This window comes from Oryctolagus cuniculus, chromosome 13 (genome assembly GCF_051225735.1).
Source record: "Oryctolagus cuniculus isolate XC-2025 breed Fujian yellow rabbit chromosome 13, ASM5122573v1, whole genome shotgun sequence".
Classification (NCBI taxonomy): domain Eukaryota; kingdom Metazoa; phylum Chordata; class Mammalia; order Lagomorpha; family Leporidae; genus Oryctolagus; species Oryctolagus cuniculus.
The window spans coordinates 65,960,700-65,985,845 of record NC_142879.1 but is presented as its reverse complement, the minus strand read 5'-3'; the positions used below and the strand labels follow the sequence as shown (position 1 = coordinate 65,985,845).

The following is a 25,146-nucleotide window of genomic DNA, read 5'->3' as shown; positions in this document are numbered from 1 at the left end:
GAAGAAGTGGCAGAATCAAGTATCACACACAAATCTTATGAATGAATCTAATGTTTTTTCACAATCCCACAGTTATCTGTGATTTGTGGAGAAAAGGTAGTTATTCTCACTGCGTGGGAAAGGATTGTGAACTCATCCTAATCCTGCCAGTCATTGAACATGATTAGTTTTGCATTTAAAGAGAAACACTTTTGGAAAGGGTTGAATTAAATGAGAAAATTTAATCAACTACTAGTAGCTCCCCGAACTTCAATCCACTTTTCGTGTTAGCCTTTTGCCACTAGTAAATATGCCAGAAGTAGACAGATGCCCTTGGAATTCCTCCCTAGGATCTGATCTTGAATGGCAGCAAGCTAGCTTCCGTTCAGCAGCCTTGCTTGGGAACATTCCCATATTTAGTTGCTTGTAAATGTCATCAGTATGATAGACCTTCAAAAAATTCTTGAATGAATGAATGATTATATTTATTAAAATATGGGATCCTGTTCACTTCTGTTTTTATTACTACAGTTGAAATATGGGCTATAATAGTTTGTTAGGAAAGGGTTTGACTACAGCTAACAGATAACCCAACTGAAACCAGCTTTAGTAGATGAGATATATTTGACTTCAGAATTCTGGAGCGGTAATCCAAGATGAGAGCATCTACTATGGGAGATCTTAGTCATGGATCTGAAATCCTTCCATCTTTCTCCTTAAGCATCCATAGCATGTAGCTTTTGCCCTCATGGTCCCAGGATGACATCTGCCCCTGCGCTTTCCCAGTCATTGTATCCAAGCTCTAGCCAGAAAAAGGAAAGGATAATAGCAAAAGAGCAAAGGGAAGTCCTCCTAGAGATATCTACCCACATGTTGTTGTTCCAAACTGTGTCATATGGCCACCTTTAGCTATAAAAGAGACTAGGAAATGATTTCAGCTTTTCAGCCTTGATGAAAGAGGGAAAAGAAGAATGTGAATGGCTTTTGGGGAGCCAAATCACAATGTCTGCAATACCCATAGAGGCTGTTTTCTGTACTCCCTTGAGCTGGAAGTTTGTTGAACATTGTAGTAGTGAGGGTTATCCAGAAAAACAGAACCAACAGGATACACACAGACACATACACACATACACACACAGATTGACTGATGGAAAGGGAATTGGCTCACATGATTTTGGAGGTTGAAAGCTCCTAAGATCTGTAGCTGGCCAACTGGAGACCCCAAGAGAGCTGATAGTATAGTTCCAGGCCAAGTGTGATGGCCTGAGAACCAAAAGAACTTACTTGGTATAAGTTTTAGTCCAAGAACTGGAAGTCTCAAGACCCAAGAATAAATGTTTCAATTTGAGTACAAAATAGGAAATGACCAGTTAGGAGGAGGTCCCTTTTATGAGTGGGAGGGTCAGCTTTTTTATTCTATTGTGGTCCTCAACTGACAGGACGAAGGCCACCCACGTCAAGGAGCTCAGTCTCCTTTACTCAGTCTGTGGGTCCAAATGTCAATTTCATCCAGGAATACCCTCACAGACATACTTTGACTAAAAATCTGGGCACCCTGTTGCCCAGTCACATTGACGCCTGACATTGATCATTATAACCGTTGTCTTAGAGAAAGGCCTAATAGTACATTCGGAAAAGTGGTGGATTACTCTGCTGGGTTCTCGTCCATTCAGAGTCTAACAAACTGAGTGGTCTCAGGAAAGTCATTTACCCTCTGGATGTGTTTCATTATTTGTGATATAAGGGAAATTGACTCTGTGGTCATGTTCAGCTTCTTCCAGCTCTAATATCCCTTGTTTCTATGAAATATCCCCTAGTGACAACAAGTAAGTTATATGCTTAGATGAGACTGTACCTTGATTTGCAATTAGTTCATCAGTTATATTTTCAAGTCTCATTCACCTGGGAATTTTACTCTGTTCAGTGGTATAAGCTTCCCTTCTGAAACCTCTATTGCTGATTTACTTACAAAAACATAGTACAGAGGTAAATTCAGCTTACTGCGTTTCTAAAAGATCATACATTCAAAATTAGTTCAATCAGGATTAATTTTACTTCAGTTTCTAGTTTTAAGTTTTCAGGCTTATTCTTCTGCTTTTCTTGGAACCTAGAAAACTGATCTAACCAAGTTTCTGGATCAGGCAGTATTTATTACTTGCCTACATCTGCATATTACTGGACTTGCCTGGTATCATGTTTCAGTAAAGCAGGAACTCTTTTAATAGCTGGTATAATTTGCATGTGTGGAGTTGTCATTTGTAATCTGCAGCTTAATTTCTGGAAGAAATAAAAATTAACATCTAAGGGAGGTTTGGGATTGATTTAGATTGTCCTCTGGCTTACCCAGGTCAGAATCCAAGGTAGAAGAAGCAGAACAGAACAAATGGAATTGATTGTTTCCATACGTTTATGAATAGTGCATAACATACTTCATTGGATGCCACATGCTTTGTTGTAAAAAAAAAAGTCTGTTTACTGGCTATGTCACTTTGTCTTTCCTAAAGTCTGTTATATTTAGTTCTTGTTTTTAAACATCATGTATGTGATCTAATCAAAGCCCTATTGCTTCCCTCCTAGATTACTGAGATAGCTCTCTATTGTTCATATGGCCCTCAGTTTCTTTCCTTTCATCCATCGTACATACCGTTATAGAGTAAATGTTCTCAAAAACAGCTGTTTCCTTGTTGTTAGTTTGCTCAGCATTAAATGTTATCTTTAATATTCAGGATAAACTTCACATTCATAGTGTTTAAAATTCATAATCCCAAGATCTAACCTACCTTTGTTTTATTTATTTCCTTTATCAAAATTGCTAACTTCCTTTGTCTGATTATACCTTTTCTCCCACCCAAAATATTATGAAATAGCTTTCAGATGCACTTTTACATGTGCATACACAAACCACACATAGACACATAGGTATGTAACAAATACAATAGAGCAGCAATCATTTTTTTACTTGAGAAATAAGAGTGACAAGCACTAACATGAAAGTAGGTTAGTACCCAGAGTGCATGCTCTGTGATCTTTTACGTAGTGGCTAGAAATAAATCGCAGATTTAAGCTAAATTTCCCAGCAGCCAAAGCTAAAAGACTAATTTCAGAATTCACAGTATCTGTGAGATTGAACACACGCGTGCGCCTCAGCTGAAGCACGGCGTCTCCTCGCACGGAGGCAAGAGGCACTCACAGCACCTTCTATGCAGACTTCGACAGTGACTGAAAGAGCTGATATTTATAGCATTCCTCAGTGTGGCTGATTGACGTGACCTCAGATTGTAAGTTAATATCGGAAGTAAGAAAAAGGGGAAAACAACAGAGATCAGATCTCTGTTGGTTTGCTTCATTTCGAGAATAAAATCAAGTCTAGAGGGAAGCAAGGGCAGCGGGGCCTGCAGGCCCTTCTTCATTCGTGTGATTTGTTACAAACGGGCTTTTCCTTCCCTTCCCATTTTTAACTTTTATTGAAGTGACACATGTATATGGTTTGAACAGTTGGGAACTTTAGGACTCTTTCCTTCTTGTGCTCCTGTCCAAATTCTATTACTCCGACCTCCCTAACTCAGGGCTACAGATGTTTTTTGCTACTGGATTGTTTTATTATTTTACTTAGAATTACTTATGGGGGACGGAGCGAGACGGGGAGGGGGAGGGGAGAAGGGAGAGAATCTTCCATCCACTGATTCGGTCCCCAGCTAGTCCCAATGGCCAGGGCTAGGCCATGCCAAAGCCAGGAGTCAAGTGCTTCATCTGGGTCTCCTTCATGGGGCAGGGGCCCAAACACTTTGGCCATCTTCCACTACTTTTCCCATGCTGGTAGCAGGGAGTCAGACTAGAAGTGGAGCAGCTGGAAACTGAACTGGCACTCATATGGGATGCTAGCATTGCAGGCAGTGGCTTCACCCACTATACCACAAGGCAGACCTCCAGGTTGTTTTTAAAGCTATTTTTTGTTTTCCAAGATTTAAAATTTCATTTTTTCCCACATCTCCCAATTTGAGTTTTATTTCTGCCTGTTTTGTTTTTATAACATCTTTTTTACCTCTAATGCACGCTATTGTTAGTTATCTATTTGAGCATTCTAATCATACTACTGTTAAAACTTAGTCATTTCCATGAAGTTTGTTTTGCTGAAATCTTATGATTGATTTTTGTTGCTTATCTTCCTTACCATTGCATTTCACTGTTTTTGTTTTTCTATTTATTAGAAAGGCAGTGAGAACAAGAATGAGAGTGAGAGCAAGAAATAGAAAGAGAGAGAGAGAGAGAGAGAGAGAGAGAGAGAGAGCGCACACCACTATCATTCATGGTTCACTCTCCAAATACCTGTAACAGCCAGGGTTGGGAAAGGCCAACACTGGGAATCTGGAACTCAGTCAGTATTTCCTGTGTGGGTGGCAGTGACCCAACTACTTGAGCCTTCACCTGGTACCTCCTAGGGTGTACCTTAATGGGGAAACTGAAACTGGGAGCCAGTACTTGAACCTTAACACTCTGTTGTGGTATAGATGTCCCAACTGAGGTCTTAACCGTTAGGCCAAATGCTGCTTATTCTCCCACTAAATGTAGATTTTGTATGGCAGGCTCATAGAAAATGTTCAGTTTTGTTCCTTCCTTTCTTCTGTGCTATTCCCTATGTCTGGTGGTTTTGCCTCCCTAAACCCCAAAGCCCCCAATTTTATAGCATTCAGATCTTTCATACCCTCATGATGTCGAGCCTAGTGCAGAGCTCATACCTAGATGATGGGCATCTTGGCTTTGTATCTGGATATGAGGCCATGGCTCTGCTTGTCTTAGACTATTCAGGCCTGAAGCTTCCTATAATTATTTAGCCTAAGGAAACAGATCATCAGCACTGTTTTTTTTTTTTTTTTAAGATTGATTTATTTATTTGAAAAGCAGAGTTACAGAGAGGCAAAGGCAGAGGCAGAAAGAGAGAGAGATTTTCCATCTGCTGGTTCACTCCCCATATGGCCACAATGACTGGAGCTGTGCCGATCTGAAGCCAGGAGCTTCTTCCAGGTCTCCCACATAGGTGCAGGGGCCTAAGACTTGGGCCATCTTCCACTGCTTTCCCAGGGCATAGCAGTGAGCTGGATTGGAAGTGAAGCAGCCAGGACTTGAACTGGTGCACATATGGGATGTAGGCACAGCAGGCAGCAGTGCTACCTGCTAAGCCACAGTGCCAGCTCCTATCTGCGCTGGTTTTTTTGGCCATATTTTACAGCATGGAAACTTCCTCTCAGTCTTAGGCTTGAAGCTTTAAGGTTAACTCTACTCACCTTTCTTATGTGAAGCATCTTTATTTCCCTTTAACTGAACTTGCTCCCAGACCTAAGGCCCTGTGGTTTCCACTTTGGTTATTGCTTTTCATGGTCCAAGGAGATGCTTGTCTCACTTCTGAATTGGCAAAACTCTTTTTGGTTTCTCTCTTTATATTTTGTCTGTCATCCCTGTGAGTTTGGCTTAGAGGGGTGCACTTCAGTGTATGAACTTACAGCATTGTGATCAGAAAGTCTGAGTTTTGTTTTCAAGTCCATAGGTAAGAATTCAAGTCTTTGGACACAATGGAGAATGCAAGGATAAACAGTGATCTTCTTCTGAGGGCTTCCCGGCGCGGATGTAGCTTTTACCTAGTCCTAGCCCATCCATGGAGCAGAAGATCTTTGACTTCTTTCATCACAGGGTCTTCTGTGGAGAGGCAGAAAGAAGGAGAGGGAAAGAGTTAGTTGAGCATAGTTAAAATCTATCCATTCAGGACACAGTTTAATAATTGTGTCTATAGAGGGGGAAAGCCCTCCTAAACTTCTCATTCCAAGATACTACAATTCTAAGCCCACTTCCTTCCATAAAAATAAAGCAATATTAATTTTTATCTTCAGGAATCATTGCAACTTCTTTTCGGGAATCTTCTTTTGTCACATGGGAGTGCCCTTTGTTAGTCCCTTCATAGTCCCTGCATAAGACCTGTGAGTCACTGGGCCTTGCAGTATACTACCGAGCACTCAGACAAAGCAATACCTTACGCTGGCACTGTGTGAGAACTGTTCAGTCCCTATAGATGTTGTATATCAACTAGGCTGTAACTGGGATAACTGGGGAAGACTGCAGAATTGAACCCAAAGAAGACAAAAAGAAGAAGAAATAAAGAATCTTTCTAAAGAAGAAATAAAGAAATGTTGAAGTTAGAGCTATATTCCTGTACAAATGAGAGTGCTTTGCCCAAGAAAATTTCTGTGGTCACTTGAGTCTTTGAAATGTGCACAGTTAAAAATCATTAGTGAATTGCTATTTTTTTTTCTGCTGCCTTCCTTTTTTTTTAGACAGGCAGAGTGGATAGTGAGAGAGAGAGACAGGGAGAAAAGTCTTCCTTTTCCATTGGTTCACCCCCCAAATGGCCACTGCGGCCGGTGCACCGTGCTGATCCGAAGCCAGGAGCCAGGTGCTTCTCCTGGTCTCCCATGCGGGTGCAGGCTCCAAGCACTTGGGCCATCCTCCACTGCACTCCCGGGCCACAGCAGAGAGCTGGACAGGAAGAGGAGCAACCGGGACAGAATCTGGTGCCCTGACTGGGACTAGAACCCAGTGTGCTGGCGCCGCAGCTGGAGGATTAGCCTAGTGAGCTGCGGTGCCAGCCTGCCTTCCTTTATTTTGCTACATAAATTTTAAGCAGAACTACCTAATGATGGGATGATTGTTTTGTATTTCTAGTTTTAACAATCTAAGCACAATGTGTTCCCTGTTTCTGAAGTTTTCATCATGATCAAGTTTTTGTTATCCTAGGAAGACTAGAATACTTTGGCAAAGAATTGAGGAAGTATATATGTGTGTGTGTGTGTGTGTGTGTGTGTGTGTGTGTTTTCCCACTTGGATGGGTTTTTAAGTAGTCAGTACTCAACACTTCTGCATGTTACCTATGTCTTTCTTGTCTAACTGGAAGAATGGGTTTCTGTAGAATGAATGCAGTGTTAGTTGCTGTTCATGTTAAAATGAGGAAAGGAGCTTATTGACTTCATAACCACATAATCCCAACTGCAATGCTGCTGTGAAATACTGGGAGAGGCTTTTGGGCATGATACAATGAGCTATAAAGCTGGCTTGCAAGTAAACAATGTAGCTATTGTGTTTGCCTTGGAATATGCTTTTTACCACATCATAGAAAGTGGCCTTCTCCCCAGAGCGTCAGCTGTGTCCCCAGGCTCCTTCATATGGCTCTATTTTGTCCAAATGTCAACCTCAGGGGTAAAAAGGAGGTATCTCTATAATTTATGGTGACATGACTGCCATCTTAAAGCCTTTCCACTTCTTGCTCATTGTTTTACTGGCTTTTAGTCTACACGAAGTTCTGGGTTAGGAAGCAGATTCAGTGATGGTGGCCTTGTGAACCAAGACCATACCTACCCAATACACTGCATACTGTTGGTGTTGTCAAGTAGGTGACTCTTCCTGAGAGAATATTTTCATGTAGAGTATCAACTCCCATTGTGAATGTACTTACTATCTGATAGGCATTCTGCTGAATTCTTATTTTTTAAATTTGTTTTTAAAAGACTTAATTTATTTATTTGAAAGAGTTATACAGAGAGAGAAGGAGAAGCAGAGAGAGAGAGAGAGGTCTTCCGTCTGCTAGTTCACTCCCCAATTGGCCACAATGGCTGGAGCTGCACCAATCCAAAGCCAGGAGCCAGGAGCTTCCTCTGGGTCTTCCCATGTGGGTGCAGGGGCCCAAGCACTTGGGCCATCTTCCACTGCTTTCCCAGGCCATAGCAGAGAGCGGGATTGGAAGTAGAGCAGCCAGGATTCAAACCGGCGCCCAGATGGGCTGTTGCAGGTGGTGACTGCAGGCGGCGACTTTACCTGCTATGCCACAGTGCTGGCCCATGCTGAATTCTTTATATGCTTGTCTCATTTAATCTGTACAACATTATAAAGGCCGTATTTATTCTTATTCCAGTTTTATAGGTGAGGTAACTGGGGCTGTCAAGAATATAGCCTTAATCACTCTGCTTTGCTGTTGGTATAGTTCTTTGAATAAGAGATACACCATCTTTATCTTTGTTTAAAAAAAAAAGGAACATAACTTTCTTGCAGCAAAATTCACCCTGTTTAGTATGTAGTTCAGTGAATTTTGACAAATGGATGCAATCTGTACCCACTACTGCCATCAGGATACAGAGCAATTCTGGCAGGCCACCTCTGGAATTCCCTGTATCACTTTGTAGGCAGCCCCTGTTGCCCACTTGCAGCCTCTGAGAATGCTTTATTTGCTTTCTGTCACTATAGCTTTACCTTTTCCAGAATGTCGCAGAAATTGAACCAAATAACCATTTGATGCTGGCTTCTTTCGCTTAGCATAATGCATTTGATATTCAGCCTCAGCATTTTTGAATACACAAATACACACACACACATATAAATCTCAGTAGTTTGTTCCTTTTTATTGACAATTATTATTTCATTATGTGGCTGTACCACAGGTAATCCATTTTCTATCTGAAGGACATTTGTTTGTTTCCCATCTTTTGGTGATTATCAGTTAAGTCTCAAAGTTTTGACTTTGATTTTTTTTCTTGAAAGATGACTTCTAAATGGCCGGCGCCGTGGCTCACTAGGCTAATCCTCTGCCTGTGACGCCGGCACACCAGGTTCTAGTCCTGGTCAGGATGCCGGATTCTGTCCTGGTTGCTCCTCTTCCAGTCCAGCTCTCTGCTGTGGCCCAGGAAGGCAGTGGAGGATGGCCCAAGTGCTTGGGCCCTGCACCCCATGGGAGACCAGGAAGAAGCACCTGGCTCCTGGCTTTGAATCAGCACAGCGCACGGGCTGTAGCAGCCATTAGGGGAGTGAACCAACGGAAGGAAGACCTTTCTCTCTGTCTCTTTCTCTGTCTAACTCTTCCTGTCAAAAAAAAAAAAAAAAAAAAAAAGAAAGAAAAGAAAAGAAAGATGACTTCTGTGTGTTTACTTTTCTGTATGTTTACTCTTAAAATTAATATATTACCTATTATCTATATTACTTCAAGTCTTCTGTATAGTAGAACTGTAGAAATGAAAATAAGAAAAAAAAGATACATGTTAATTGGTTTTACCACTCTGAATGATTAAGCATATTCTGATGAGATAATGCATATTCTAATGAGAGTATCAGTTGGAGAGCTTGGAGTAAGTCACTGACGAGAGCTTCCACCACCCACTTGGGGGAATGAGACTGTGCGCATTGGGTGAAGAGAGACAACCATTAGGTACTGTGGACCACCTGAGGAGCTCAGGGTGACATACCCTGAGGACTAAGTCTTTTCTGTTTATATCCAGAGTTATTAACCCTCTGGATATAAGACTTAAATAGACTTAGGATTCCTTTTTTGTCTTATTACTCATTCATAATTAACGTTTTCCTCTCCCATCTTTGTACAAACCTGCTTGAGCCTCTCCCTCTAACATCCCTCCTTTTCTCCCTTTCTTCCTCCCTCAAGTGTTTCATGAGGTCAGGCTTACCATATACCACCTAGGCGAATCCTGAGAAGCAATGATCTCCCTTGATGCAAGTGGCTTACGTTCTATTGTGGAGACAGACACCCAGACACAGATTAATTCAACTTGATGATTATCTTAGTTGCCTGTTTGAAATACAAGGGAGTGGGGGGAAATCTCTCTCCCCCCCTTTCATAGCAGGTTTGCCACTAGAACACAGGTGTTGTGAAAATCACGGGTAAATCAAAGCCAAAGTGGGAAAAGAAACAACTCACACCAACATTGCGATTACTGGACATGTTGAACTGGGCAGGTCCACCACTACTGGCCATCTGATTTGCATATGTGGTGCAATTAACCAATGAACCATTGAAAAATTTGAGAAGGCTTTCAAGTGTGCCTGGCTCTTGGATGAGTTGAAAACTGAGCATGGATGTGGTGTCACCACTGACAAATCCTTTTGGAAATTTGAGACCAGAAAATATTTCATGACAGTGATTGCTGCCCTAGGATACAGATTCTTCATCAAAAATATAACCACAGAGCCGGTGCTGTGGCTCAATAGGCTAATCCTCCGCCTGTGGCGCCGGCACACCGGGTTCTAGTCCCCGTTGGGGTGCCGGATTCTGTCCCAGTTGCTCCTCTTCCTGTCCAGCTCTCTGCTGTGGCCACCGGCTGTGGTGGCCATTGGGGGGTAACCAATGGAAAATGGAAGACCTTTCTCTCTGTCTCTCTCTCTCACTGTCCACTCTGCCTGTCCAAAAAAAAAAAAAAAAAAAAGACCCAAACCATAACCACAGGTACATCTCAGGCTGCCAGGCTGTCCTGATTGCTGCTGCTGGGATCTGTGAGTTTGAAGCTACTAGCTCCAAGAATGACCCAAGAATATCCCTTCTGGCTTCCACCCTGTCTGTGAACAACTAATTGTTGGTGTTAATGAAATGGATACCTGAGGCCAGTGCTGCGGTGTACCAGGTTAAACCACTGCCTGAAACACTGGCATCTCATGTGGGTGCTGGTTTGAGTCCCAGCTGCTCCTCTTCTGATCCAGCTCCCTGCAAATGTGCCTGGGAAACCACTGGAAGATGGCCTAAGTGTTTGGGTCTCTGCCACCCATGTGAGAGACTTGGAAGAAATTCCTGGCTTCTGGCTCCAGCCTGGCTCAGTCCTAGCTGTTTGGGCCATTTGTTAAATGAGCCAGCACATGAAAGATCTCTCTTTATCTCTCTCTCTCTCTCTTTTTTTCTCTCTCTCTCCCCGTAACTTTGCCTTTCAAATAAATAAATACTTAAAAAAAAAATGGATTCCACTGAGCTACCCTACAGCTGGAAGAGTTTTGAGGAAATCATGAGGAAAATTACCACCTACATTTTAAAAAATCAGCTACAGTGCTGACACAGTAGCATTTGCGCCCATTTCTTTTTGGAATGGCAACGACATCCTAGAGCCGAGTGCTAATGTGCCTTGGTTGCAGGGATGGAAAGTCACTTACAAAGATGGCAATGCCATTGAAACCACACTGCCAGAAACCCTGGATTGCATCCTCCCACCAACTTGTCCAACTCATAAAACTTTATGTATGCCCCTGTAGAATGTCTACAAAATTGGTGGAATTGGTATGGTCCCTGTGGGCTGAGCAGAAATTGGTTTTCTCAGACCTGGCTTGGTGGTCACTTTTGCTCTAGTCAATATCACAATCAAAGTAAAATCTGTTGAAGTACCCCATGAAGCTTTGAGTGAAGCTCTTCTTGGGAGCCACATGGGCTTCAATGTCAAGAATGTGTGTGGGCTGGCGCCACGGCTCACTTGGCTAATCCTCCGCCTGCGGCGCCGGCACCCTGCGTTCTAGTCCCAGTTGGAGCGCTGGATTCTGTCCCGGTTGCTCCTCTTCCAGTCCAGCTCTCTGCTGTGACCCGAGAAGGCAGTGGAAGATGGCCCAAGTCCTCGGGCCCTGCACCCACATGGGAGACCAGGAGGAAGCACCTGGCTCCTGGCGTCAGATTGGCACAGTGCACAGGCCACAGCAGCCATTTGTGGGGTTGAACCAACGGAAAAGGAAGACCCTTCTCTCTCTCTCTCTAACTCTGCCTGTCAAAAAAAAAAAAAAAAAAAGTAGTGTCTGTCAAAGATGTTAATTTTAGCAATTTTGCTGCTGACAGCAAAGGTGACCTACCAGGGCTGGTGTGGCATAGTGGGGTTAAGCTGCTGCTTGCAACAACTGCATCCCTTACTGGAGTGCCAGCTTCCGTTCTGACTACTCTGTTTCCAATCCAGCTCCCTGCTGTGGGCCTGGGAAGGCTGCAGATGATGGCCCAAGTACTTGGGCCCTCGCCACCTATATGTGAGGGACCAGGATGGAGTCCCTGGCTCCTGGATTTGGCTTGGTACAGACCTGGCTGCTGTGGTCTTTTGGGGAATGAAATAGCAGATGGAAGATCTTTCTCTGCATCTGCCTTTCAAATAAATAAAGAGACAATATACATACATATCTCAATCTTCAAAAGCAAAAAGACCTACCAGTGGAAGAAATTGGCTGCACTGCTCAGGTGATTATCAGATCAGAGTTGGCTGTGCCCTGTATTGGATTGTCACACAGCTAACGTGGCTTACACCAGTTTCTGAGCTGAAGAAAAGGGATTGACTGCTGTTCTGGTGAGAAGCTGGAAGATGGTCTTCAGTTCTTGAAGTCTGGTGATACTGTAATCATCAATGTGGTTCATGACAAGCCCAAGTCAAGGTTCTCTGGCTATCCTCCTCAAGGTCATTTTGCTGTTCTTGATATGAATTGACAGTGGCTGTGGGCATCATCAAATGAGTAGACAAGAAGGGCTGCTGGAGCTGGCCCAAGGTCACCAAGTCTGCCCAGAAAGCTAAGTGAATCCCAGTCCTAATCAGTGGTGGAAGGTCTCAGAAGTGTTTGTCTCAGTTTGCCATTTCAGTTTAATAGTAAAAGGCTGGTTAACGTTAGCAGTGCATCCTGAGCCTTCAGAAGGAAAGAAGAATGTTCACCGTATTGTGTGTGGTGGGGAGGGGGCAACTTTAAGTTACTAGTTTTTTAAACCAGTAATTTTTAATGGAAATGACCAAAAATATCTGATGGAATTTTGAGACAATTTTATGAGAAAACACAAACACAATTTAATGAGAAAAAAATCACCCTGTCTAGTTAGGAAAGTCTTAGGTGAGGAGGAGACATGTGACCTGAAACACAAAGGCTGTCTAGGAGTTTCAAGTGAGAAAGGCTCATAGGGGTATTGCAGCTGGGACCACAGCCTGCAGAACATCCCAGAAGCCTGAGAGAATATGATGTGTCAAGGAGCTGCAAATGGTCAGGTATTGCTGGCGGATCAAGGCTGGGGGCCAGGGGCAGGATATGCCAGGCAGAGCGCCTTGGTTTTCCTCATGGAGGGGTGGGAAGCCCATTAAAAACAGTGAGGTTTGGCTGTTGACCAACAACACCCAGAAGAAGGTAACTGTATGCAACCAAGTCAAACCGCCGAGGGGCTGGCGCTGTGGCAAAGCAGGTAAAGCTGCCGCCTATGGTGCCGGCATCCTGTTTGGGCACCAGTTTGAGTCCTGGCTGCTCCCTTCCAATCCAGCTCTCTGCTATGGCCTGAGAAAGCAGTAGAAGATGGCCCAAGTCCTTGGGCCCCTGCACCCACCTGGGAGACCCGGAGGAGGCTCCTAGCTCCTGGCTTCAGATCAGCACAGTTCTGGCCGTTGTGGCCAACTGGGGAATGAACCAGTGGATGGAAGACCTCTCTCTCTCTCTCTCTCTCTTTGCCTCTCCTTCTCTCTCTGTGTAACTCTGACTTTCAAATAAGTAAATAAATCTTTAAAAAACAAACCATTGAACAATAGAACATCAAAAATTCAAAAACCAGGCAACCCAATTAGTGTGGTTCGCACGCCATTACTGCCAGAAGGGCATTTGGAGAGCTGCTTTTGCGTGCCTGTGATGGCAGCTTTGTTCCTCACCAGCAAAGAATGAGATGTGACTGGGTCCGATTAATACTCACGGCTATGGCAAATGGTTTGTTTCACATACTCATCTGCTCACAGACTGTCTCCCGGTGCTTCAATTACAGATTAGAACGTTTACCAATTGTACTGAGTATTAATTGCAGAGGAGAGTGTGATGGCTCGCTAAACTAGCTGTACTTCCCGGTAATTAGGATACTGCGTTGCTTCAGTTGCAGGCATCAGCATATCTTCTGTTTTCTTTTAACCTTTATTGCCAAATCATTTTCAGGCCCTGGAAAGTCTAATAAGTGAAAAGACATGTGAGCTTCCTCTCTGTCTTGCTTTGATATGTAAATTAAAATCCTGGAATTATTAAAGCATTGATAATGCTTTCCTGTCTATAACATTAAGATTTGGGAGCTGCAGCTAAAGGCCCATAAAACAGTCGTCTCCACATTTGTCATTAAACTCCTCTAAGCCATAAATTTGTTCATCCTTAATTTGGAATCATCTTGTTTTTCTCAGAATTTAGTCAATCTTGGCATTTTTTCAATATCTTCTTATGCTAATTTATTTATTGTGTCTTTTAAAGCAGAACACATAAAGAAACAGCCAATTAATATATTGTTCTCTACAACTGAAATAAAACACATTAATTATTTCTAAACAATTAGTCTGCACTCAACATGGGAGAGGGCCCCAGTGGGGGTGACAAGCGCAGCATCAGAGGATGAGGAAAATTGCCCTCGTTTGACATCCCATAAATGAGCATCTACTTTTAACAGCAGCTTCATATTATGAATAAGGTCAATTAAAATCATTATAGATGTAATGGCTTAGAATTGCCTTTTAATTCAAGAAAAGACTCCGAGCAGTGTTCTTCACAACCTTAATCTGCAGTTGCCCCATCACTCTGTCCAGCAGCACCAAAACTTAGAAAGGGACAAAGGGAACCTCTAATGTGGTTGGAGAAGTACCACAAAAAAATAAGACCCCGAGGAAAGATGACGGCAAGGGGAACTTTTCAGCCTACAAAGAAAAGCGGGGGTGGGAGAGATGCTTATCCAGGCTGGGCTACACACAGTTTTCCGTTTTCACCAAGCCGGGAGAAATAGATTTCAACGGCAGGAGTTTGGATATAGATGTACTACCCTCCAGACTTCTTTTTCTTCTTCTTTTTTTTTTTTTTTAAGATGTAGTGTTATTTTCTGTGAGAGTCTTCTGGGAGCAAAATGGTCCCTATCCGTCTGATCTCTGAATTCCCAACAAGCTTCCCAGTCCTCAAATTCTGGACTCCTTAGACCTGGATAAGTTATTGGATAAACTAAATGTCTTAGGACCAAAACACAGAATGGGTTTGGGCCATTTTCGTCATTACTTGTTGTTTCTCATCAGAGATAATCAGCAAGCATTTATTATTCCTAGAGGAAGAGCCTGCTCTTTGGAGCTGCTTGAAAAGCAAGGAAAAACTGGACAAAATGAGAAAAGGACTAAGGCTATTAGATTTGTGCCTAAACTCTTAAAATTTTAGGCCCGTCTACAATGACGTGCTATCTGTGGCCCAGTGTGCTGTCTGTGGCCCTACGTGCAGAAAGACTGCAATAGATTGTGAAGGACAGTGGATAGCAAGGGCATTGTGTGGTCAGAAAGAATACTCTACTACCCAGGTCCTGTAGCATTGGCAGCTGACAAACAAATTGTTATATAGGAAATAGACTTTTTGACTTCATTCCCAATATTTAAATATTTTTTGTTTGGTATGACAAGAAAGAAGAGTAAGAGAATGATAGAGTTTAAAAAAGAAAGCAAGGTTGTAGAAAGTTTTGTTCTTTTACCCAAAGTAAATGGAAAATAGCAAAGTCGTTAGAGGACATCTTGGCTTTCAGACTTTGCTTTGGGTGGTTTCAGGACCTGAACAAGACTCTCCTGTCAGGCTCATTTAGAGCAAGCCCTTCCATCTGAGTGCTGGGAGCCTACTTTAGATGTTATCTCAGTTCAGATTCAAAAGTAATCTAAAACCACCTTATAGTTTGAAAAAAAATTAATTGTTTCCATAATGCTATTGGTTTAGTATCTAGTTACCAAGAGTACTTTCAGTGAAGAGCAAAGGGTTTTTAATATTAATAGCAGAGCTTCAAGGGGTTGTTTATGCTATTTTTGCATTTGTCTTTTCAAATCTTAAAGACTGAAGAAGAAGATTTAAGTGGAAGATCACTAATATTGTCAATTATGGGCAATTACTGGGTATCAGTCTCAGTTTCTTTCCCTAACCATCACAGTGCTGCTGCGTGAGCAATTAGAAACAAGCACGGGCTACTCCTTCTGTAAAGGGTGTGCTCTTAAACAGTTTGCTCATATACATCTCTTCATTGATTGAACTCTTCATGCTACCATAGGTTCATCTCAATAATTTTTACCTGGGAAAATTACTACTCTACCAGCCAGCCCTTCAATTAAGTATGCTTTGCTGCGAGATACATCATTTAGATTTTTATTAATTTAAACATTTTGTGTCAACAGAAGGTAGATCATTATTAACTGGTGTAATGTGGTGTTTCACAAAATACATACATGTCAAAGAAAAGTAATTAACTCCCTCATTCTATTGCAGAGCAGATGTGTAACTGAATAAGAACTGGACCCACGGGTACTGTAGTGAATTTATTTATTTTTTTTAGTCATTAAATTGTTAACTCAGAGACATCATTGCAAATTTCTCAGTCTTTTTCCTCTTTTTACCTCCTTACCTGCCCCCCCCAACCTGTGGTTGAAAATAAGTTTAGAACCATTACCTCAAATTAAAAATTCCTTTTTGCCATATTGTAGTAGTAACTTTCAGCCATAGATGGCCCATCTCTTCAGATGAGAGGAAGTTTGATGACTGAGAGAGATGAGAATACTTAAGATACACAGGCATACCTCTGCCATATTGTGGGTTCAATTCCAGGCACTGCATTAAAGCAACTAATGAATCTTTTGGTTTCCCAGTGCATGTAAAAGTTACATTTACACTAGTCTGTAGTCTACTGAGTGCATAATAGCGCTATGTCAAAAAATAATGTACACTTCTTTTTTTTTAAAGATTTATTTTTATTTATTTGAAAGACAGAGTTACAGAGAGGTGGAAACAGAGAGAGAGGTCTTCCATCCGCTGGTTCACTCCCCAGATGGCTGCAATGGCTGGAGCTGTGCCGATCTGAAGCCAAGAGCCAGGAGCGAGGAGCTTCTTCTGGGTCTTCAGCATGGGTGCAGGGGCCCAAGGACTTGGGCCATCTTCTACTGCTATCTCAGGCCATAGCAGAGAGCTGGATCGGAAGAGAAGCAGCCGGAAGGAGAACCAGTGCCCATATGGGATGCCGGTGCTTCAGGCCAGGGTGTTAACCCGCTGAAAACCTGGAAAAAGTTTAGCAGCTGCTGTTCATGGGCAACAGGGTTTGGCTTAATAAACAAAGCTGTTTCCTAAGCAGCATGCCAGAATGAGGTTAAGTCAAGCCCTAATGACTGACATTCAGCGTTGTCACTTCTTTCTTTCTTCTCCCCTCCTGTAACAACTGTATTATGTGTTTCCAACACCATTCTTTCTTGGGTAATCTACTGCAAGAGCATCCTGCATGGTCTTCCTGTTTCCAGCCTGCCACCCTAGACTTTAGTTTTTCTCCAGAAGTCAGGGGTCCTTTTTGCAACTTTTCCCTGACAAAGCCCTGCACTGCCCGGTTCCTGTTCACCTTTCTGATTTCAGCTCAGTCTCAATGCTGGAACATGCCAGGCTCTTTCTTACCTTGGGGCCTTTGCTCTTGGCTCCCCTGCACCTGAAAACATCTCCCTGTAGCTTTGCGCTTGCTTGGCTCTTCATTGTTCTTTTTTTTTTTAAGATTTATTTATGTATTTATTTAGAAGGTTGAGTTACAAAGAGGCAGAGGCAGAGAGAGAGGTATCTTCCATCCACTGGTTCACTTCCCCCAAATGACCACAACAGCCATAGCTGGGCTGATCGGAAGCCAGAAGCCAGGAACTTCTTCTGTGTCTCCCCGACAGGTGTAGGGGCCCCAAGCATTTGTGGCATCTTCCACTTTCCCAGGCCATTAGCAGGGAGCTGGATCAGAAGTGAAGCAGCCATTACTCAGACTGGCACCCATATGGGATGCTGGCACTGCAGGCCGCAGCTTTACCTGCTACACCACAGCTTCATCATTCTTCAGTTCTCAGCTTCAACCTCCCCTCCTCAGGGAGACGTCCCCAACTGCCCTATGAAGATCAGGTGCCTTTCTCTCTGGTATTTTCTGCTACCTCTTTATTTTTCATTCTAGCTCAAATGGATGCCATGTCCCATCTGTGTCTGCTGCCCATTGGCTTCTTGTTAGAAAAGTCAGAACAATCTTATCAGCCTTGTTCTCGCTGTGCCTCCAGTGCCCACAGCACAGTGCTAAGTATAGCTGTGCTGCATATGTGCATAAACATTGGGTTTTATCTGTGTAGAATTGAGTCAAGCTCAGTAAGATACGACAGACACCTATATATTCTACTAGTCATTCAAAATTACTTTTATTTACAAAATAATTTCATGGTAGTTTAAATGACGGGCTGTTGGGATTGGAGGGGCCAGAGGTCGAGGCATGTTCTTGTCCTTCAGTGTCTAGCCTTGAACATGACCAGTTCCATTTCCACATACAAACTCCCCTGTAAAGCACGCAGTAGAAAGCTAAGATGTATATTTCCAATTATCACCTTGATAAGTCCTTTCAGTGTGTAGGTCATGCTCCAAGCATTCTTTCCACCTCCAGGAAAGCACACATTTGAAAGGTTTACAAAACTAGACTTTAATAATGCAAGGGTAGTTTAATAATGCAAGTGTCAGTTTTCTGATCTGGTCAAGGGCATAAATATTTTCCATCTTATCCTGTTGGAGATGTTTGTGTTTTTATAAGTTAATAAAGTAAAAGTGTCATTTCATGGAGTCCAAAGGCTGGGGTAGGAAGGGACCTAAAGGTCATATTTGCGTAGGGCAGCATTCTTCTTTGCAGTGTTCCTGCTAGGCAGAGGTCCTGATCACTTTCAGTAGAGGGCCCAGCACAGTTTCACTCTCATGCAAATATTAATTGTGCAATAAGTTAATCTTGTGAACTAAAAGCTGCCTCTTTTAGCTCAACCACTATCCTCATTTTGCCCTTTGGAGCGATAAAGAGTAAATAGGTCCCTTATTCCACCTACCTGTCTTTAAGTACATGAATATTTGAAGCAGTGCAGTATAGCAGAGAGCATTCTTTTTAATTGTACACCTGAAAGTTCAAATCCCTCTCCCTCACTTTCAGTCTCCTTGGACTTAGGGAAATTACTCCATCTTTCTCAGGAACCGTCCTATCATTTATAAACTAGGGACTTAAGTAGTGTTTACCTTATACTTTGTTGAAAGGAAACATGAGGAAAGCATTGAAATTAATACAGATCCTCTACAGATAGTGTTGTTTGACCTGCAACTAACCAGCTCTCTGAAACTCAGCCTCATGTGTAAAATAAGGAAAATGATTCTTACTGAAGAATCATCCAAGGTTGATATCAGTTAATCCCCAAATAGTTGGTTATTCAGCCTACCATAAATCTATTCAGGCATTCGGATCCTAACCAGATTTCATTATCTTGCCCACAGAATATTATGATTTTGTCAGGTCATTGTAGATATCATGCAATATGGTAATATTCACCCAGTGTACTTGTGCAAGTTAGTTCTTGGTGTCCCCAGGTAGTCTCTCATGAACACCACTTAATTGTTTTAATTATGTTTTTATAAGATGTATTTTATTTATTTGAAAGAGTTACAGAGAGAGGTAGAGGCAGAGAGAGATCTTCCATCTTCTGGTTCACTCCCCAAATGGCCTCAAGAGCCAGAGTTGAGCCAGTCCAAAGCCAGGATTCTTTTGGGTCTCCCAGGCAGGTTTAGGGGCCCAAGGACTTGGGCCATCCTCTGCTGCTTTCCCAGGTGCATAAGCAGGGAGCTGGATCAGAAATGGAGCAGCTGGGACTTGGAACTGGGGCCCATATGGGATGCCAGCACTGCAGGCCAGGGCTTTAACCTGTTCCACAGTGCCAGCCCCTTAATTTTTTTTAAGTCTCAGTAAGCAATAGTCAAAGCTAGACATTAAGTTATTTGCTCAGAGTCTGCCATTATGCAAACTTACTTTCATTTATATTTCCTTGAGTCCATATTTGGAGCCATTCTTGTCTTTTGCCAATGCCCCCTTTCACTTTTTCAGAGAGGAACAGTGAAAGTTTATGACTCTATTTTTCTTTCACTGTCCTGTGTCATAATTTATCTGGATGAACTTTTCTAAAATACCTGACTACTCTTTTGTTTGAGAATAATTTCTTTGGGGAGAAAAAGAGAGGGGGGACAAAAAAAAAAAAAAAAAAAAACCCTGAGAGTCAAGTAGCTTTCTGTTGTCAGTGGCTTTTTTATCACTAATTCCAAGCAGTAGATGTGGCTCTGCCATGCTCTTCCTTTAAAGAGCGCTGGAAGTTTTTCATAAACCCTAGTCATTCAGCATTGTCTTCCCCACACGCTTCTCGGGGACTGTGCATATTCTCCAGTTGGCTGTCATCATCTCATCTGTAATAGTACAGCTCATTTGTATTCGGCAGCTACTGTGAGGCAGTTGCTGTGGGAAGCACTGTGCATACAGTATCTCATTTGGTCCCCAAACCAGCTCTGTGAGGTAAATGCTTTTGGTCCTATTTCATATTGGGAAATGCTTAACAGCCGTTGTGTCAATAGTAGTCTCAGATTTTTTTAAAGGATGATGAGTCAATATCCTTTATAAGCTAGAAATGAATAAAGCAAATTTGAGCCTTAGTTACTGTGAAACTTTCTACATACTCATGGTTTTCCAGTAGTTTAATGACTGCTGTGCCTTCATCGGTAAGACTGCAGCTTCTATGTTACAAAACAAGAAAAAAGAGTGCATTGAAAATAGAAGTGGAGAGATGGATGAGTGTGTCTCAAATGTGTTACAGTGAAATCTAGATTACAGTAATTGCACCACTCTTCATGGAGGTTAAACAAACTGCAGGCAAATACAAATTGGTTCCATGGTAGTCGGAGAAAAAGGTCACTTGCTGTTTTGAAAGTCTCAATGTACCTGGCTCCCCTCCTCTATCCACCTTCATGTTTGCTTCTACCAACAATCTGCCATCCCTGCCATCTCCAAACATGGGTGACGTCAGCAGTATGCTCCTGCTGCTCTGGCACCTGTCATGGAGAGGGCTGCTGGTGAAAGTCACTGGATCCTGCAGACAGACAGTGCAGCTGCTCCAGGCCTTCACTGGGCTGGGCTCCCCGCTTGCCAAATCATCCTGCGTGTCCTCATTCGGCCCCCTCCTCATCGCCATTTAATGTGTTCTCAGACCTCTACCACCTACTGCTCCATCCTCCCGAGCCCCTGCTCTCTGGATTGCAGTACTAGAGAAACAGTAAACCCATGAGACACAACATTCCTCAGCTTCCCGCCCCAGGGATGCGTCCACTCACAGCGATGACTTTGCTCATGCTTCTCTCTCTTCCTCTTGGCTCACAGGAAAAGGGGGCCTCTTGACAAAGCCGGGTCCCCGCTGCTACCTTCTGCCACCATTTGGGCTCTGACCCCACCTCCTGGTTCAGCTTTGGTCCAGTTCCTCCCAACACTCCCTCTTTCGTGTTCTGCCTCTCCCTAACCAAATACTCCTGTCCTGTGGTATAAACACACTTCTGTCTCTGCTGTTATGAAAACAAGTTCTTTCCCCTGCTAAACTTTTGCCTCTAAGCAACATTTCCTCCTCTTTGAATCGTGAAACTCCTCAAAAGGGTCTTCTGATTGTTCAGTGACCCTCTTTGTTTTCTCTTGACTTTCCCTCCCTGGCTTTCACCATCATCACCCACTGAAACCGCCTCTCTCTGATGCCAAGTGTAGCGGCTGCCTGTGAGGGTCTTCCTGGTTGACCCTCTGTTGAACTTGCTACTGGTCTCTGCCTTTCTCCTTCTGGGAGTGCTGCCTCCTTGGTTTCTGGAGCTCTCCTTTGCCTTTCCCTCTCTTCTTCTACATGTTGGAGTTTTCCTAGACTGGGTTCTCTCCCCTAGCTCTGTTTCTTCAGGTCCTACTTCTAAGATATTGACTTCTTTTTTTTTTTTTTTTTCAGGTTATGGCATTGTGGCTTGGTCCATTAACTCTTGGACCATTTATGTCACATTTTTTGCTTTCTGGATCATTTGTACTTAATATTGCTCCTTTGTTTTTTAAAGATTTATTTATTTATTTGGAAGTCAGAGTTATACAGAGAGAAAAGAGGCAGAGGCAAAGAGAGAGAGAGGTCTTCCATCTGATGGTTCACTCCCCAGTTGGCCGCAAAGGCTGGAGCTGTGACAATCCAAAGCCAGGAGCCGGGAGCTTTTTCTGAGTCTTCCACGCAGGTGCAGGGGCCCAAGGGCTTGGGCCATCTTGTACTGCTTTCCCAGGCCACAGCAGAGAGCTGGATCAGAAGTGGAACAGCTGGGACCAAACCAACACCCCTATGGGATGCCTGCACTGTAGGCAGCAGCTTTACCTGCCTTGCCAAAGCGCCAGCTCCAACATTGCCTTCTAAATCTATGCTTCATACCTTTGGTTGGCTTGTCTTCTGGATCCAGAGTCATATTTCTAGTTCTCCATAGGACAGCTGTGCCTGGATTCTATGCAGAGATCTATGCAGCATGCCCAAGTGTAGTCATCTTTCCTAAACACCTTCTGCGTTTCGGATATCACCTGAAGTCTTCATTATACACTCAGCTCCTGAAGCGGATGTTTGGCAGTTGCTCTGGTGTCCTCCTCAACTCCCCACAGACAGCTTCCAGGCATCACCTTCTCAAGCTCTCTTCAAGATACTTTCTCTGTGTCGCAACACCACTCCCTTATTCAGGTCCATTATTCAGGCTTTCTCGATTGTTGCAGTGTACCTAATGGGTTGTCTCAGTGCATTTTCCACACAGATTCTTGACAAGTGTGTGATTATGTTTAAAATCCTCCCATGTCTCTGTGTTGTCCCTACACAAGTTCACCCTTCTATCTGATCCTGTCCACCCTCATCCTCAAGATCTGAACCTTCACCCTCCCTTCTCTACCACTGTAAGCCATTTGTTTCACCCAGCATTTTGTTTCCAGATGTGTCGACTTACTCCAATGTAGGGTTCCAGGATAGGAGGGGAAAAAGAGCTGCTTACCATGAAAAAGCAGCCTGTGGGCAGAAAGTAGCTATAGGGGCCGGCACTGTGGCTCACTTGGTTAATCCCCTGCCTGCAGCGCCAGCATCCCATATGGGCGCCAGATGTAGTCCCGGCTGCTCCTCTTCCAGTCCAGCTCTCTGCTGTGGCCCGGGAGGGCAGTGGAGGATGGCCCAAGTGCTTGGGCCCCTGCACCCACATGGGAGACCGGGAGGAGGCACCTGGCTCCTGGATTTGGATTGGTGTAGCGCCGACCATGGCAGCCATTTGGGAGTGAACCAACAGAAGGAAGACCTTTCTCTCTGTCTCTCTCTCTCTCTCACTGTCAAACTCCGCCTGTCAAATAAATAAAAAAGAAGGTAGTTACAGACCCGTGAAGGCAGCAGAGATGAAGCTGTGCCACCCTCCCTCCTGATACACTCTTGCCACGCCCAAGTGGACTGGGAGCACCAGACTCTTGGTCTGCTTCTCTTCCCCTGCATGTCTTCATGCTGCATCCTCTCCCTGGACTGACTCCCCTATCCTGCTGTCTGCTCTTGGCTCATACTTCCATAGCTTTCATGGCTGAGCTCACGTGACACTTTGCCCAAGTCCTGTTTGGGCAAAGAGCCCTGCCCCTCTGCTGCCATCAGTCAGGGCTTTTCTAGCTCTTATCACATGATGTGTGTGTGTGTGTGTGTGTGTGTGTGTATGTATTTTAAAAATTTTTATTTCTTTTCATTTTATTTAAAAGAGGTGAAGGGGAGAGTGAAGGAGAGGGGAGAGTGGGAGAGGGTGAGGGAAACAGGCAAGGAGAAAGAGAAATTTATCTCCTATCTGTTGGTTCCTTCCCCAGATACCCACAGAAGCCAGGGCTGGGCCAGGCTGAAGTCAGGAGCCCAAAACTCGATCTGGTCACCCACACAGGTAGTGGGAACCTAACTACTGTGGCCATCACTTGCTTTTGTCATCATGTACATCCCACATTGCACATTAGTAGGAAGCTGGAATTGCAAGTGGAACCAGGACTCAAACATAGGCACTTCGGTATGGAATGCAGGTACCCCAAGTGGTGCCTTAACCACTGTGCTGAATTCCTGCACCCCCCACACACACCTGCTGTATTTAGAAATGATACATTTATGTTTCAGCAGTAGATTGCAAGCCTCTCAAGGCTGAGGCCACAGCTCATCTGTACCTTTATAGTTCCAATGTTTGGCCCTAGTGTGCCTTTGGGAGATGTTATATATTGACCAAAAGACATCCTGAAAAGTACAGTTCAAAGAGGCTTTAAGAAGTTGGTAAAAAATGAAATTAAAAGACAATGTACATTTTTTTAATTTTATTTTTATTTTTTTTTACAGGCAGAGTGGACAGTGAGAGAGAGAGACAGAGAGAAAGTTCTTCCTTTGCCATTGGTTCACCCTTCAATGGCCGCCGCGGCCGGCGCGCTGCGGCCAGCGCACCGCGCTGATCCGATGGCAGGAGCCAGGTACTTCTCCTGGTCTCCCATGGGGTGCAGGGCCCAAGGGCCATCCTCCACTGCACTCCCTGGCCATAGCAGAGAGCTGGCCTGGAAGAGGGGCAACCGGGACAGGATCCGGCCCCCCAACCGGGACTAGAACCCGGTGTGCCGGCGCCGCTAGGTGGAGGATTAGCCTAGTGAGTCGCGGTGCCGGCAAGACAATGTACATTTTTCATGAACTTTTTGAAGCCCTCTTATGTTACTCATTAGTAGAACTGGTCACTTGTTTGGTCTACTATAAATAAGCCAATTGATGCAAAAGCAAAAATTCTGGGAGATGAAATTGTGTATTGAATAGGCAATAAAAAGCAAAATCCAAAACTGGAAGTACTTGCAGCGAATATTATGAGTGTTAGCATGCAAAGTATTGCTATGGTTACAGAGATTAGAAATGATGACTGATACAATAAAGATGGAGCTGGTGGTCCTTGGTCCTGACTGCTCATTATAATCACCTAGGAAATATCTGCCTGTCCCCAGGAGAGTCTGGTAACTGTTTGCCTAGATAGAACCTGAGTCTCTGTATTCTCAAGGGCTCCCCAGGTGATTTTAAATATATAACCACTGGGGTAGACGTTTGGCACACTGTTACAGATGCTGCTTGGAACATCTCTATCCCCTGTTGGAATTCCTTGTTTCAAGTCTTGGCTCCACTTGGAGTTCCAGCTTCCTGTTAATTTGCGCCCTGGAACTCAGCAGGTGGTGGCTCAAATATTTGGATGCCTGCTTCCCACGTGGGAGACCTAGACTGAGTTCCCAGTTTCTGGTTTGGGCCAGACTAAGCTGTTTCAGGTGTTTAGGGGTGAACCAGCCAATGGAAGATCTCTGTCCCTGTCTCTGTTTCTTCTGCCACTCTGAATTGTGTGTTTATCTGCTTTTCAAATAAAAATGAATAAATGAAAAACTTCAGGGGCCAGCAACTGGTAAACTGCCACCTGTGACGCTAGCATCTCATTTGGGCACCGTTCAAATCTTGGCTGCTCCACTTCTGATCCAGCTCCCTGCTATTGCAC

The 25,146-nt window shown here is 43.7% G+C and overlaps 1 protein-coding gene across 7 annotated transcripts in view; it reads left to right on the top strand.

Moving 5' to 3' along the window:
• The window catches only part of SMYD3 (SET and MYND domain containing 3), a 780,787-nt gene that overhangs the window by 615,050 nt on the left and 140,591 nt on the right, over positions 1 to 25,146 (top strand). The gene's annotated exons all lie outside the window — the stretch shown is intronic.